At 53.7% G+C, this 13236-nt stretch overlaps 1 long non-coding RNA gene across 1 annotated transcript; it reads left to right on the top strand.

Moving 5' to 3' along the window:
• The first annotated feature begins 7451 nt into the window (after positions 1 to 7451).
• LOC114886397 lies at positions 7452 to 12509 on the top strand. Its single transcript, XR_003791336.1, has 4 exons — positions 7452 to 7663; positions 8293 to 8346; positions 11756 to 11917; positions 12401 to 12509. It is a non-coding gene; the product is annotated as an uncharacterized LOC114886397 (long non-coding RNA).
• The last annotated feature ends 727 nt before the right edge of the window (positions 12510 to 13236 follow it).

The following is a 13236-nucleotide window of genomic DNA, read 5'->3' as shown; positions in this document are numbered from 1 at the left end:
AGTGCAATCATTCCGCTTCTTCTGCCTGTTTTTCCCTTTGCTTCTGGAATCCTGAGCGTAAGTGTGGACAGTACACGCTCACGCAGCCCTCCTACTCCAGGAAAATTACCTTTTTCTATTTTTACAGATGATCTCCCAGTAGGAAACTTCCCAAACTATCTCAGTGATCTTCTCTAGGGCCTCACTCTGCTCTTATAGAAGGTGATTTTTGTTATCTCTTTAACCTATATTTTTGTTGTGGCAATTTAAACTTTTCTCTACTTATATACCAGGTGAAATTTTAAAAAATAAACAAACACGCACAACCATAAGACTTGAAGATGCTGTCCCCTGCGGGGCACTTGGATCATCTCCCATGCACTGAAACCTCACCATTATGTTCTCAATCTCTCTCCCACAGGCTCCACAGATCACTGTAATTTCTTTTTTCTTTTGCCTTTTTTTTTTTTTTTTTTTTTTTGTGGTACACGGGCCTCTCACTGTTGCGGCCTCTCCCGTTGCGGAGCTCAGGCTCCGGACGCGCAGGCTCAGCGGCCATGGCTTACAGGCCCAGCCACTCCGCGGCATGTGGAATCCTCCCGGACCAGCACACGAACCCATGTCCCCTGCATCGGCAGGCGGACCCTCAACCACTGCGCCACCAGGGAAGCCCCCTGGAATTTCTTTTCTTGCTCTCAGATTCAAGGAGATTTAAAAAGGAAACTCCCAAGGCTTTTGAAATGTGGAGGCTCTGGGGCCTGGGACCGGGTAGAGAAGAATATCGCTCCAAGGCGAGGATCCAAGGTGAGCGTCTGTAGCAGGCGATCAGGCCTCCCCGGAGGCGTCTTCCCTCTGTGAGATGAACCCAGGTGCTCTGGTCCCCAAACAAGAAGTCCTCTGGATGACCAGGGCTGCCTTCACAGCCAGGATGGTCCTTTCATCCCGAGAGGCTGGTGGAGATGGACCCACCTCCTTCTGGACCCTGCGGCCCCGGGAACTGTGTTCCAGGCCTAGGCTATAGGTGCTCCAAGCCCCTCCTGCCCTTCTAGCTCCTCGCTGGGTGGAGCTCTCACGGGTCACAGCATCGGGGGGTCAACAGAGGCGCCAACCAGACGTTAGCTCAGGACAAGAGTCTGCTGCAAGGTCTGTGCTGCAACGTGCATTCAGACAGTTGAGTCCAACCGAGTCAAGCTTTGTGGGAAGAGAGTAAGAAGGGAAGAGCCCAGTCAGGTGACAGGTGACGACGTCCTTTCAAGGAAGCAGACACGCCCAGGAGGATCACAGTATGCCCACCAGTTCTGGGGGACGACAGTCTGTGTTCCGGTTCCCGGTTCCATGACCCAGGGCCCCCGGCACAGAAGTGGGGGGTCTGGGAGGAGGGACTGGGGCCCCGGGCCTGGGTGTGCGCCAGCCTGGCAGGGAGGCAGGGAGGCCCCGCTCGGCTCTCGGCTCAGAACCAGAACCAGGACTAGGCCTCCCCTCCCCCCGCAGCCCCGGCCCTGCCGTGGAGGCCTTGGGACAGCCGGGGGCGGGGGGACTGCCCAGACGGGTCCCAGCAGCACTTACACGGCCGCCTCGGTGGACTGGATTTTCACCCAAAGCCGTTGAGAGGAAAAATGTGTTTATTTTGTAAGTCCTGGGATTTGCCCAAAGCCATTTAATGATAGCCAAGAAAACACAGCAGTGTGTGTCTGTGTATTTTTCCTTTTAACGCTTCCCATCGGGGGGGCTGGTCCCTGGGAGCAGTCCTGGCTGTGAGAGCCCTTGGATGGGGCCTTGATGGGCCGCCTGTCCCCCTGTGAGGTCTGCGGTGACCGCTGGCTGACGGTCAGCTGTGTCTAGGGAGGTCCCCACGCCCCTACTGTCGACCCCTCCCCACGGCTCCGGCTCCCCAGGCAGCCCCTGCAGAAGCCCCTGTGGCCCTTGGGGCCTCAGCTGCAGCCCCTGGGACAGGACAGCATTGCCCCCGGGGGGCTCCACAGGCGGCCTGTGCTGTGGCCACACCTGTCTGAGAGGAGGGGGCACTGAGTACTTCTGCGACAACAGCCACAGGTGGTCCCACAAACAGCCAAGCCATTTCTGCTTCTATTCCATCTTCTGTGCTGGGCGGGAAGCTTCCCTCTCAGCTGCCTTTGTCTGGTGGTCTCAACCCCTTCCCAGCACAGTGGCTCTTAGTAAATGCTGGTTCCTAATTCCCCCTCTGTCCCTGGCTGCCCCCGCCGGAGCCCACACCGTCTCTGTGCACAGCCCCCTCCTGGCTGTGCCTGGACCCCTGGACATAGCCCGCAGGGTGAGAAGGGGTCTCAGGATCAGGCCTCAGGGAGGATTCCCCGCCTCCTCCCAGCCCTGGTCTCCCACAGCCCCAGCCTCCCTCCCGGCCCAGAGTCCAGGGACACGTCACCGTGGCCCTGCGTCCCCAGGGGACCTGAGCCGGCAGCAGCGGGATGGCGGGCCGCCAGGGCCCCCTCTGCAGCCTGTCCTCTGAGGGTCAGAGCTGCTCCGGGCAGGAGGGGGACTCGGGCTGGACTCGCCCTGCGAGGCCTCGGTGGTCCTGGTGGGCTGAAGCGTTCCTGCCGGGCTGGGATTGAGGTCGGGATCCCCACATCCCTGCCCGCAGCCTGCGACTCGTCCCTCCTGGGGGCTGCTCGTCCAGCCCATATGGGATTATTACACAGAGCAGGACCGAAAGCCCTGTTTCTGCAGAAGGAGGCTAGTTTGCTTAGCTCCACGCGTGGCCGTTAATTAGAAAAATTAATCTTAGCCACGCAACAAAATAAAATTGATGATTCAGTGACAGCTAATCACTTGCTGGAAATGAAAGATGCCCTTACAATGAAGATTTATTTTGTGTTATTTCTTCCCCAAGCACTCTTAACTGACTGAATAATGTTGTAATGACCACTCTGATATTTCCACATGTACTTTTAAGAATTTATAAAGTGATCTGTCTTCTGAGGTGTCCAGGGAGGTCCTTGAACGGTACAGTTAAAGCAGAGGTGGGCGAGGCTCTCACCCCTCCAGGGCTTCAGACGGGTCACGAGCAGCCTTCGGAGCTGGGAGACCTGGGTAGGGGGCGTAAGGGGTGGACGCCCACCAGGAAGCTCCTCTGGACTGTGACAGGCGGCGAGATAAGCTCTCACCTCTCCCATGAGGCCGGGCTGACGAGACTTGGATACAACAGGGTTGGATGGCCCAGGGGCAAAGCCAGGGGAGCCCAGCAGCCTGTGGAAGCACCAAGGTGTGTGTGTGCACGCGTGTACACCTGTGTGCTGGGCCCGCATGCAGGTGTGTACTGCGAGTGTTCACGTCACACATGCACAGGTGTGAACACACACTTGTGCATGCAGGTCTGTGTGTGCCTGGGATGTAAATGGAGGCCCTTGCTGCCCACCCCCCCCCCCCCAGGTCCCTCAGGTGTGGGTCCTCCTCGCAGGTCAGATTTAGGGCTGTGAGCGGCCTGAGCAGCCGGGAAGAGGGGACCCCGGAGTCGGGGACTCAGGTCCCCTGGGAAGGCGGCTGAGCCTGGAGGCCACACCGCTGCCTCCGGTCCCTGTTCTCCAGAGTGGGCCTCTGCTTACTTTCGGATTTTCTTGTTGGTGTTTTGTTTTTGTGGTTCAGCCAGGTGATTTACAATTATTTTCTCCCTTCTGTAGGCCGGGTTTTCGCTTTCTTGTCCTTTGATGCACAAAAGTTTTTAACTTTGATAAAGTCCAAGTTGTCTATTTTTCTTTTGCTGTCAGTGCTTTTGGTGTCATATCTGACAGATCACTGCCCAATCCAATGCCATGACATGTTTCCCCTGTTTTCTTCTAAGCGTTTTATAGTCTTAGCTCTTATGTTTAGGTCTTTGATCCATTTTGAGTTAATTTTTGCAACTGGTTAATTTTTGCATGGTGAGGGTCCAACTTCATTCTTCTGTGTGTGGATATACAGTTTTCCCAGCACTATTTGTTGGAAAATCTGTTCAATTCCCATTAAATGGTCTTGGCACCCTTCTCGAAAATCATTTGGCCACATATGTAAGGCTTTATTTCTAGGCTCTCTACACTATTCAGTTGGTCTATATGTCTGTCTTTTGGGTTTGGTTACTGTAGCTTTGTAGTAAATGTGAAATCAGGAAGAGCAAGTTCTCTAACTTTTTAAAAAAGATTATATTGGCTTTTTTGGGTACGTGACAGTCCATAAGAATTTTAGGATGGATTTTTCTATGTCAGCAAAAAAAAAAAAAATGATATTGGGATTTTGAGAGGGATTGTATAGAAATCTATAGATCACTTTGGATAGTATTGGCATCTTAACATCTTCCAATTCACGAAAACAGCATGTTTTTTTCCCCCTTTATTTATGTCTTCTTTAATTTCTTTCAAAAATATGGTATAGTTTTCAGTGTACGAGTCTTCTGCCTCATTGACTTAATTTATTCTAGAGTACTTGGGATCTATTATGATACCTTTTGTTGAAAACTGGGCATCTGGAAAAGCAGCCTCCTCTCCGTGGCTCTGTGCTGGGGACAGTCAGTCCGCTGATGAGCTAGAGGTACTCTGAGGCTGAGGACCAGCCCAAGGTGGAAGCTTCAGGTTTCCTCAGGTCTTCTCTGGGCACGTGTCCTGCCCAGGACTGCATGTGGCTTTCCTGTTTCTCTCATTCCCGTGGCTCTAACTTCTCTGCAAAACCTTAGGTGGTCTGTGAATGTCTCCACACGTGCTCTCCTGTTCCCGGTGTGGCGTCTGCTGGTCTGAGGTCCCCCTGCAGCTTTCCTGTCTCAGGATGCCTCCAGTCAGGTCAAAACTTTGCAGATCAGCTCTGTTCTGCTCCCTCCGGTTAGAGAGGGAACGGCAACCTGCTTTGCCTGCTCCCCCAAAGCAAGACCATGCTCTAAAGCAAGGGGTGCGTGGCAGCGAGAACCCCTTGGGCCTTCCTGCCGTTTCACCTGTCTTTTCCTTGATCGGGTACTTGCTTGCTTTCTGTTGATCATTACCCAGAACTCCTACAAGGCCAGTTCAGTGAATTCCTAGGGATTTTTTTTTTATATTGGGGGGAACGAGAGCTCGGGGCTTGGTGATGTTCCTTTCTCAAGCTTTTTACAGTTCACACTTCAAATTTTTCTCTTATCCTGTTTTTTTAACCATTTGGCAGAACAATATTTTTCCCTTTTTGCATTTTTAAATTTTTTACAAGTCAATTCACATTTCCTTTTGCTTTCCACACAACTTTAATCTGAAGGGTTGGATGTTCTGCAGTCATGGGTTTAAAGGTGCATGCAGCTGGCGCTGTATTAATGTCTGCCTGTGATCACAGACAGTCCTGTTTACCATTTAGAGGAAGTAAAGGGATTGCAGGCTGCAGATATCTCCCTGGGGCAGCGTTAATGGACACATTCTGGATCGTCTGTCTGTTAGACAAAGTGAGACAATTTTTTTTCTGCTTATAATGTAACACCTGCCTGTGTCCTTTTCCATCAGCTTCTGAATCTCGGGGAACACAAGCCCTTTGGTTGTTTTACTGAGGGAGACTAGAGTTGTTTTTCTAACTTGTTTACTCTTTAAGTCCACCTGGGAATGTCTAGTTATCTATTGGATATTTTCTGTATTTGAAATTTCATATTTGAATTTATTTGGTAACTAAATAATCTAATTCCGATTTGAGCCCATTTATAAAAAAGAGGATAAGACTTCACCTCCACTGAGACGTCTATTCCAGAATGCTTTTTGAACGTTTTCTGAAGAATACATCTTTATTTAGTTACAAATTTGAATCTTTGTTTATTCTGCCCTTAAAAGAAAGCTTTCTGAAATTGCCTTATGTAGTTGTATTCATTTCAACGTCTGCTCTAACAAATTACCACAAACATAATGGCTTCAAACAACATAAATGCATTCTGTAGTTCAGAAGTTAAAAATGTGTTTCGCTGGGCTAAAAATGAAATTTTACACATATGGTTTATTTAAATCTCGTCTCTTCTGTCTTCCCCATTTGATGGACTGACAATTGAACTATAGTCTAGAACATAAATAATCTAAAGAAATTTGGTATTTTATAGAAAGAGAGAAGTGGTGACGGCCGCTTAGACAGGGTACAGCATCTTTGAGATGGGGTGTCCTAGAGTTAGAATTTGGAGACCTCAGCACACCGATTAAGAAGCTATTGAATATGTGGTGTTTTGATTCCTATTTTTTTGAAATACTGGTAAACATATAAATTTATTGATTTTGATATTTCAAAACTTTTCTGTAATAGCCATTGTTACATTAAGTCTGTGGTTTCCAGTTGGTTTTTTTTTTGTTCGCCATCTACCAACAAAACACAAGAGTAAAGATCATGGTGCAACTTTATAACGGAGCCAGAAGTGTTTCCACGAGGAAAATAACCTAAAGTTGAATTTTGAAAGAGTACTGCCCTCAGGCCCCGCCCCACCTGCCCCTGTGATGGTAACCGACGTGCTATAAGGACGGAGTCAGCCCGCTTGTTATGTGCTGCCTGCAGCTGCTTTCACGCTGTAGCACTCAGGTGAGTTGAGTGGTTGTCCCAGAGAGGGTATGTCTCTCAAAACCTAACCTGTGTTGATAGATTGAACGTGTTTACAACTGGTTCTGGGGGCTACTTGTAACCATGATTAAGGAACAATCTTTTCCTAAATTTGTGGGAATTTTTAACACCTTCTCAGACTCCTTCACTCTCCCGTAGAAAGCTTCATGTTGCGTTTCCATGTCATAGACTCAAAATCCTCTCGTGGTCCTTGAGGCCCCTGGAATTGGGCCTTGGTCGACCCCTGTCCCCCGGCCCCATCCCCCTCTACGTTCCTGTCACACCAGCCATGGGCCATCCTACACACATGCAGCTCTCTTTCTGGAACATGATTCCTTCACATCTTGTGGCTGGGTCCTCTGACTGTTGGATCTCAGCTCAGCTGTCACAGCACCAGACAGCAGCTGGGACTCAGGTCACCCAGCCCAGGCGCTGGCTGTCCCATTTCTGTGCTGTTTGTTTGTAGCACATGTCACTGGGGGAAATTAGCATATTTAAGTCTTTACCCCCGTATCTCCCACCTCTCACCGATGCTCCCAGACTGTGATCTAATGGGGGCTTTTCCCAGCTCCTTCCCACCTGCACCCCGAGCCCCAAGAAGCAACAGAGGACAAGGGCCCCATGTTTGGGGATCATCATAGTGGGGCTGTTACCGTTCTATGACAGTAATACTACTGTGCAAATAGACTGTTACAGGGATTCAAATTGCTTCCACTTTGTGTCATCTCAGCGGAGCCTGATGGTGACCACATAAGCCCCTTTTAGACAGGAGGAAACGGATTCAAGCGCGATGACTAAATTGGCTCAAAGACACGGGAAGTGGTAGAGCAGAGACGTTTCGACTCTAAGACGAGTTCTTTTCGGATTATGAGAACCATGGAAATGCTCTAAGAGTTTGCAAACCCTGAATCTGCTTCACTTCCCCCACGTTTAAGCAGCGTGTGTCCCTGAAGGTGGGCGACCTCTGCCTGGTTGCAGGTCATCATTCTGCTCCAGGACATGCCGTCGCTGAGGACGGCTCTGGGTCACTCAGCAGAACCAAGCAGGCTGCGACCCCACTTCCCTTGAAACGCTGTGCACCAAACGCCCCAGATGCAGAAACCCTAACTTCAGGTGCTGGGTGGAAAGAATCAGAACGTGCTCTGAATGGAAAGGGAAGGTAAATAATAGTGCATTGATGAAATACTAGAGAGGGAGGGGCTGGGGGTGGAGGGAGCGAGGCTCACTTTAGCGTCGGAACATCGATAAATGGTGCTGCAGGAAGAACCGGTCCCTCCCACCCAGGCCGTTTCCAGGCACGGCCCCAGCTCAGCAGTCTAAGCTCCCAACCATCTTTGATATTTTAGTTTTAGCCGTTTGAGGGGGATTTGTGCCCTTGGCAATTTCCGCTCGAAGCTTAAGCGATTGGGCAGGAGGGTGAGCAGATCTGAGAGAGCGGCCCCTACGGCGACGACGGCGGAGGTGACAGGTTGAGGGTGTGGCGGAGGGAGGGCGAGCTGGGAGTTCTCCCATGCAGGGGGTCTCTTCTCCCTGCCCCACCCCCTGGAATGGGTTAATTAAGGAGGCTTATATTGTACGGAGAATATTCTTCTTGTGAATATGTTTTGGTTTTCTGGAGAAAGGATCTACCTCGCATACTAAGTGTTAGGTTAGTAACCCCCAAAATGGATAGAAGCCATTGTGTAAAGACAAGGTTATTTGTGAGGGAGAGAAAAAAAACAAAGGCCCGACTTCCTACCATGAACTGTGACATTTATTTGCCATTCTTTTGGTTCTCTTCTTCTCTAGGTGACAAAATCCTGGGAAGCAAGACCAGGGCTCCTGAATCCGCAGGCAGAAAAGGTGAGGAAGCAAATGGGTGAGACTCATGGTGCAGAGGGAAGGCGTCAAGGGTTCCCCGGACCCACCAAAGGCTCAGGGAGCTTGGAATCAGGGAGAAGCTCCCTGGAGGCAGGTGAAGCTGGGTCTGGACAGTAACCGCAGTCCCGAGAGGGCAGCAAGGAGCTGATTTGTGAACCTGGACAGGGATGCCCCTTCCCCCGCCCTTTCCCAATGTCACCGTATTTCGGATTAGCTGTGTCTCTATCAGGATCCAAGGATCAAGCCTGGGGCCGTGCGGTGAAGACCAGGAAGCCCCCGCCCCCGACCATGTGCTGCACCTGCTCAGACCAACGGTGCCAGGAAGCAGGGGAGCAGTGGCCCCAGAGTGGCTGTGAGGCCCTGATCTGAGGCTGCAGGGACAGAACCATGGCCGGCCCTTTAAACAGCGGCCTTTGGAGCTCACCTCACCCAGAGGCCAGTTGTCCCCTGCAAGACGACAAGGCTAGAGCTTCCTTGTCTCCCAACAGACAGAGATTTAGGAAACAAGCACAGCTCACGATTGTCAGAGAGATTTACATCCCAAGCACGTCCACACAAAACCTTCCCTGTGCCAGTTGCTCTAGGACTCCTGCCAGACCTGACTTATGGTGACTCTTCACCATGAGTGCCATCTTCCACAGGAGGTCACACCCTGCTCAGTGTCTGCTGTAAAATGGGCTTGCTGTGTTTGATGGACACGTAGGGCAGGGAAGTTTGATGTGTGTCGTCACTGACCAGCAAGGTGTGGGTGGAAAAGCCTTGGGCCGTACAGCTGGTTCTCCCCATTCTCCCCGAGTCCTTAAGGGGCCCTTTGGCTCTAGGCCAGGTGTGACCCAGGCCCGGCTGGTCACCCAGGCTGTGGTCTTGGGTGTGGTGCAGAGGGCCTCGGGTTCTAGGACCCCTGGGTTCCAGCTTCTGTAACAACCAACGCCTTTCTGTCTCTTCACTGGTTTTCTCCTCTGAAATGGGGGGCTAATAACACCTGGCCCCCCTCACCTCAGTTTCATGGGCATCCACTGGATGGGCAATGGGGTCCAGTGAGGGAGGGGCAGGGGCTCCAGGCAAAGCCTCTCTCTGAAGGGGGCCAGGGCCCTGCGCCCACCCTCGGAGACCCAGACCCCCACCTGGGCGTAGCTGGGGCAGCGAAGCACCTCCCTGCAGTGAAGGGCTTGTCAGGAAGATTTCTATTCACTTGCCCAACATACTCTCCTGGGATGACCATTCTGTCTGGGCAGAGACTGGCCTGAAGCTATGGCCGGTGCCAGCTGCTTGCACAGAGCCGGCTGTTCGCTCCTGAGATGTTCTGAGCCCTGTGGAGCCCCACTCCTCAGGGCTGGCAGTGAAAGCCGTGAGCCCGGGGGGTGCGCTGGGCCTTCTAAGAGTCCCCCCAAGAACCCATGACACCTGTGGGCACACAGCAGCCGAGCAGGTGCCAGCCTTCCTCACCCCGTCACCCACAGCTCAGCCACAGCCTGGCTGGTTCCCGACACAGAGTCCAGGGAGGAGGTGGACCCAGCCTCGCCAGCGCTCCAGCTGCTGCACTGCAGACAAATGAAAACCTGAATTCGTATAACAGATCTTGTATAACAACGCATAGTGAGGGAGCCACTGAAATCCTCCCTGAGCTAATGAATAAATCAACCCTTGACAACTTCCCCCAGTTGCTGTGACATGATAATTGGGCCTCATATCATAACTTTAATGCTTTCGGTGCATTTGACTTTTGCTAATGAGATCCAATGTGCTTGATGGCACTTTTTGTCACGGGGCAGCTGAAGTGTGCTTGGCTGAGAGGTTACTCTTAACGTCCTTAGTGCCAACGGCCCTTGAGACCGGGAGAACAGAGTTGGGGAGAGGTCGCTGGGCTGTGACTTGGTCTGGGGTTACTGTTCACCTGCCTTTCCTCACTGCGCTCGGGGAAGTAAGGAAGCCTGGTACCTCCAGGGAGCCGGCGTCTGGGTGTAGGGACGAGGGACGGAGCTACGGCTGCTGGAAGCTTCGCTGCCTGACACGCAGCACCCGCCCCTGGGAGCAGCCAGCATCGGGCCTGCGAGGCTGTCTGTCCAGGAAGGAGGCCCAGGGTGGGAGCCAGCAAGGTGGGGCGAGGCGCCCAGTGTCTTCATCGCTCCAGGCTCCCGACAAGCAGCCCAGGGATCAGGGGTAGAGGGAGCCCCAGTCTCGAGTCGGGGGTCAGAAACTGTGGCCCCAGCCGGGCTGGCCCTCCTGTCTCTGGCTTCCTGGTCTGCAAATGGACCTGTGACTGTGCACCTCGTGTGTTGAAGGTCAGATGGCCCAGGTCCACGGGGACTACCTGCATGTCAGGGACGTTCTGGGGGGGCATCCTCTTGAGAAGGAGCCTCCACTCCGAGTTCAGGGGCTCCGGGTCCAGGCATCCCCATGTCTCAGTGAGGGGGAGAAGGGCCTCTCGCTGTGGGGCGGGGGTGGGTTCCAGGGCCTGGGGACCCGGCATCTACCCTCTGCTCTGTCACTGAAGCCCCAGAGGGAAGAGAGTGACAGCAAGGATGCGATTCTACGCTGAGCTCCACATCACCTGAGTCAGCGGCTCACTCTCCCTCCCGAGTTTCTGCTTCACCCCCCCAGGACGACCCCCCTTTCCCAGCTCTGCACCAGGCGCGGGCTTTCTTTCCCCAACCGAGCGGCCCCGACCCGGGGCTTTATGGGGCATCCTCACGTAGGGGTGACCCACTGTTAAGTCCGTTCCCAGCCCCTCTCTCTCTGATCTGGAGGATGGGGGGAGCTGAAAATTCCACACTCCTGAAAACGGCGCGGTCTTTCTGGTGACCAGGAGCCACCCAGAGTCCCTTCATTAGAACAAAAGACACTCCTGTCGCCCAGGAAATCCCAAGGAGCTTGGGAGCCTGTACCAGGCTTGGGGCAGAGACCACACACATGATTTCTATGGTCTCATTTCATCTAGTTTGAGAACCTCCCTGTGCTGCCCTCAGCGACCTTGCTCAGTGGAGACTTGAGTAGAAGGTCACACAGGCACCCACAGGGCTGCAGCCCCCAAGAGCCCCTGGCCACGCTGGGATCTGGTGGTCCAGGCCCTTCCGAGGCAGGGGGTCCCCCCCAGCTCAGCCCCGCGGCTCCTGGAGAACCAGAACCAGAGGGGCCTCAGCATTTCAGGGTGACCCACGGTTACATCGCCCTAAGTGCGGGGTGGGGGTCACTTCCCGGGGCTGTAGGAGATGGAGGCGGAATAGAAAACGTCCTCTGTGCCCACAGGAGCAGCGCTTCACCTGACATCCCCACATCCTCTTAGAGGACGTGAATGTAACTGTCGCCTCGTTCCTGCACCAGCGCGGAAGGTGACCATGTGCTCTCCCAGCTCGTGCATCCTAATGCTTCACTGTAATTGTTGTATTTCTAGGGAAGCAGATGTTTGGTCCCGACGCCTGTGAAGACACATCTCTCCTCGGAGGGCTGCCTCTGAGTCAAGGAAAGGGAAGCTGGAAAGCATCATATTCCCTGCCTGAAACGAGGAGTGAGGGGGAGAAAATAGGAGAACCAACACAAGGAAATGAACGTTTGTGTAAGTTATCATTTTTCTGTAACGAGTAACCACATGCCTGATCCCCAGGTTTAGAGAAATCTGCCTTTATACCCGACGTGCTGTGACCTCAGGCCCATTGCTGGAAGGCTCTGAGCCTTCATTCTTTTTGTAAAACAGAGATTACTTTGTGTACGCTTGGGACCGTGGTGAGGCTTCCCTGCGAGGTGGTGTGTGGAGGCATCCAGCGTGCTTCAGGCAGCGATTGGTTGCCCGTCTTTGCGTGTCATCCTGACGCTACCATCATTCCGGTGGAAGGTCCATGGAGGCAAGCACCTGGTGCTCGTTTGCCAGGTTGAATTACTCTGCAGCCGTGGACACGGAGCACAGATTCCTCCGAGCCCCCAGAGCCCCTCACCCCTGCCTGTGAGGCCCTGGCAGCTCTGAGCACAGACGTGTCTGTTGTCAGATGGAGGGTCTGGGGGGCCTTTCTCTGAGCGTCACTCAACTATGTTTCATTCACAGAAACCGCACTTTGGAGACGCCCAGGGGATTGGGTCTGCACCCTGCCTCTCCCCTGAACCCCCAGGAACCCCCGACCTGCCCCTCTGCAGGCGTGTTGAGCTCACAGCAGGCGTGAATGGGCCTGGAGTCCCCTTCCAGTCAGGTTAGCCGAGAGCCGGAGCAGAGGGGAGAGGGCGTTTCATAAGCGTGCTGTGTGCTTTGTTCCAAAAATCCGCGGGTGGGCCTGGAGCACGGAAGCTGGCTGCGTATGCTGTCGCTGGGCTGTCCCTGCAGGAAGACCGGGCTTGTACACTCGTGGCTCAGAGCTGACTCTTTTGGAAATGGACCCTCGGGAGTAACCGAGGGCTGAGACTGGGTTTTCAGACGCTGGGGAGGCCGAGAGAGAGGGGAGAGATGAAGAAGGATCTGTGTCAGGAATGGCCTGGGGGTCCCAGCAAACCGTCCCACCCCTGCTGGACAGTCCTCCTCAGCCTCGGCCTCTGTCTCCGAAGGCACCGCTGGTGGCTGCGCTGGACACAGCGGCAGGTTCCGGGAGGGCCGCACGGGCCTCCGCAGCGACGCAGCCCCGCAGGAGCAGGAACCTGGGGCCAGATGGGGGTGGGAGAGACAGCGGCGTTCGCAGGGCACCCCGGGCCTGCACCCAGCCGGCCAGGAGCTCCCGGAGGGTGGCCTCGGGTGAAGGGAGGAGATGGCGGGGAGGCCTCTGCTCTGGGGGAGAGTGAGGCCTGTTCTAGAACGTCAACAGATTGGAGCTGAGTGTGCGCGGGAGTTCAGCAAACGTGTGTACAGTGTGGGGCCTGCCGACTGCACCGTTCACCCATTGGGCACGTGCAATG

The sequence above is a fragment of the Monodon monoceros genome, unplaced genomic scaffold (assembly GCF_005190385.1).
Source record: "Monodon monoceros isolate NGI ecotype Baffin Bay Population unplaced genomic scaffold, NGI_Narwhal_1 Super_Scaffold_7, whole genome shotgun sequence".
Taxonomy (NCBI): Eukaryota; Metazoa; Chordata; class Mammalia; order Artiodactyla; family Monodontidae; genus Monodon; species Monodon monoceros.
Note: the sequence above shows the minus strand (reverse complement) of the source record. Positions and strands in the feature narration are given on the sequence as shown.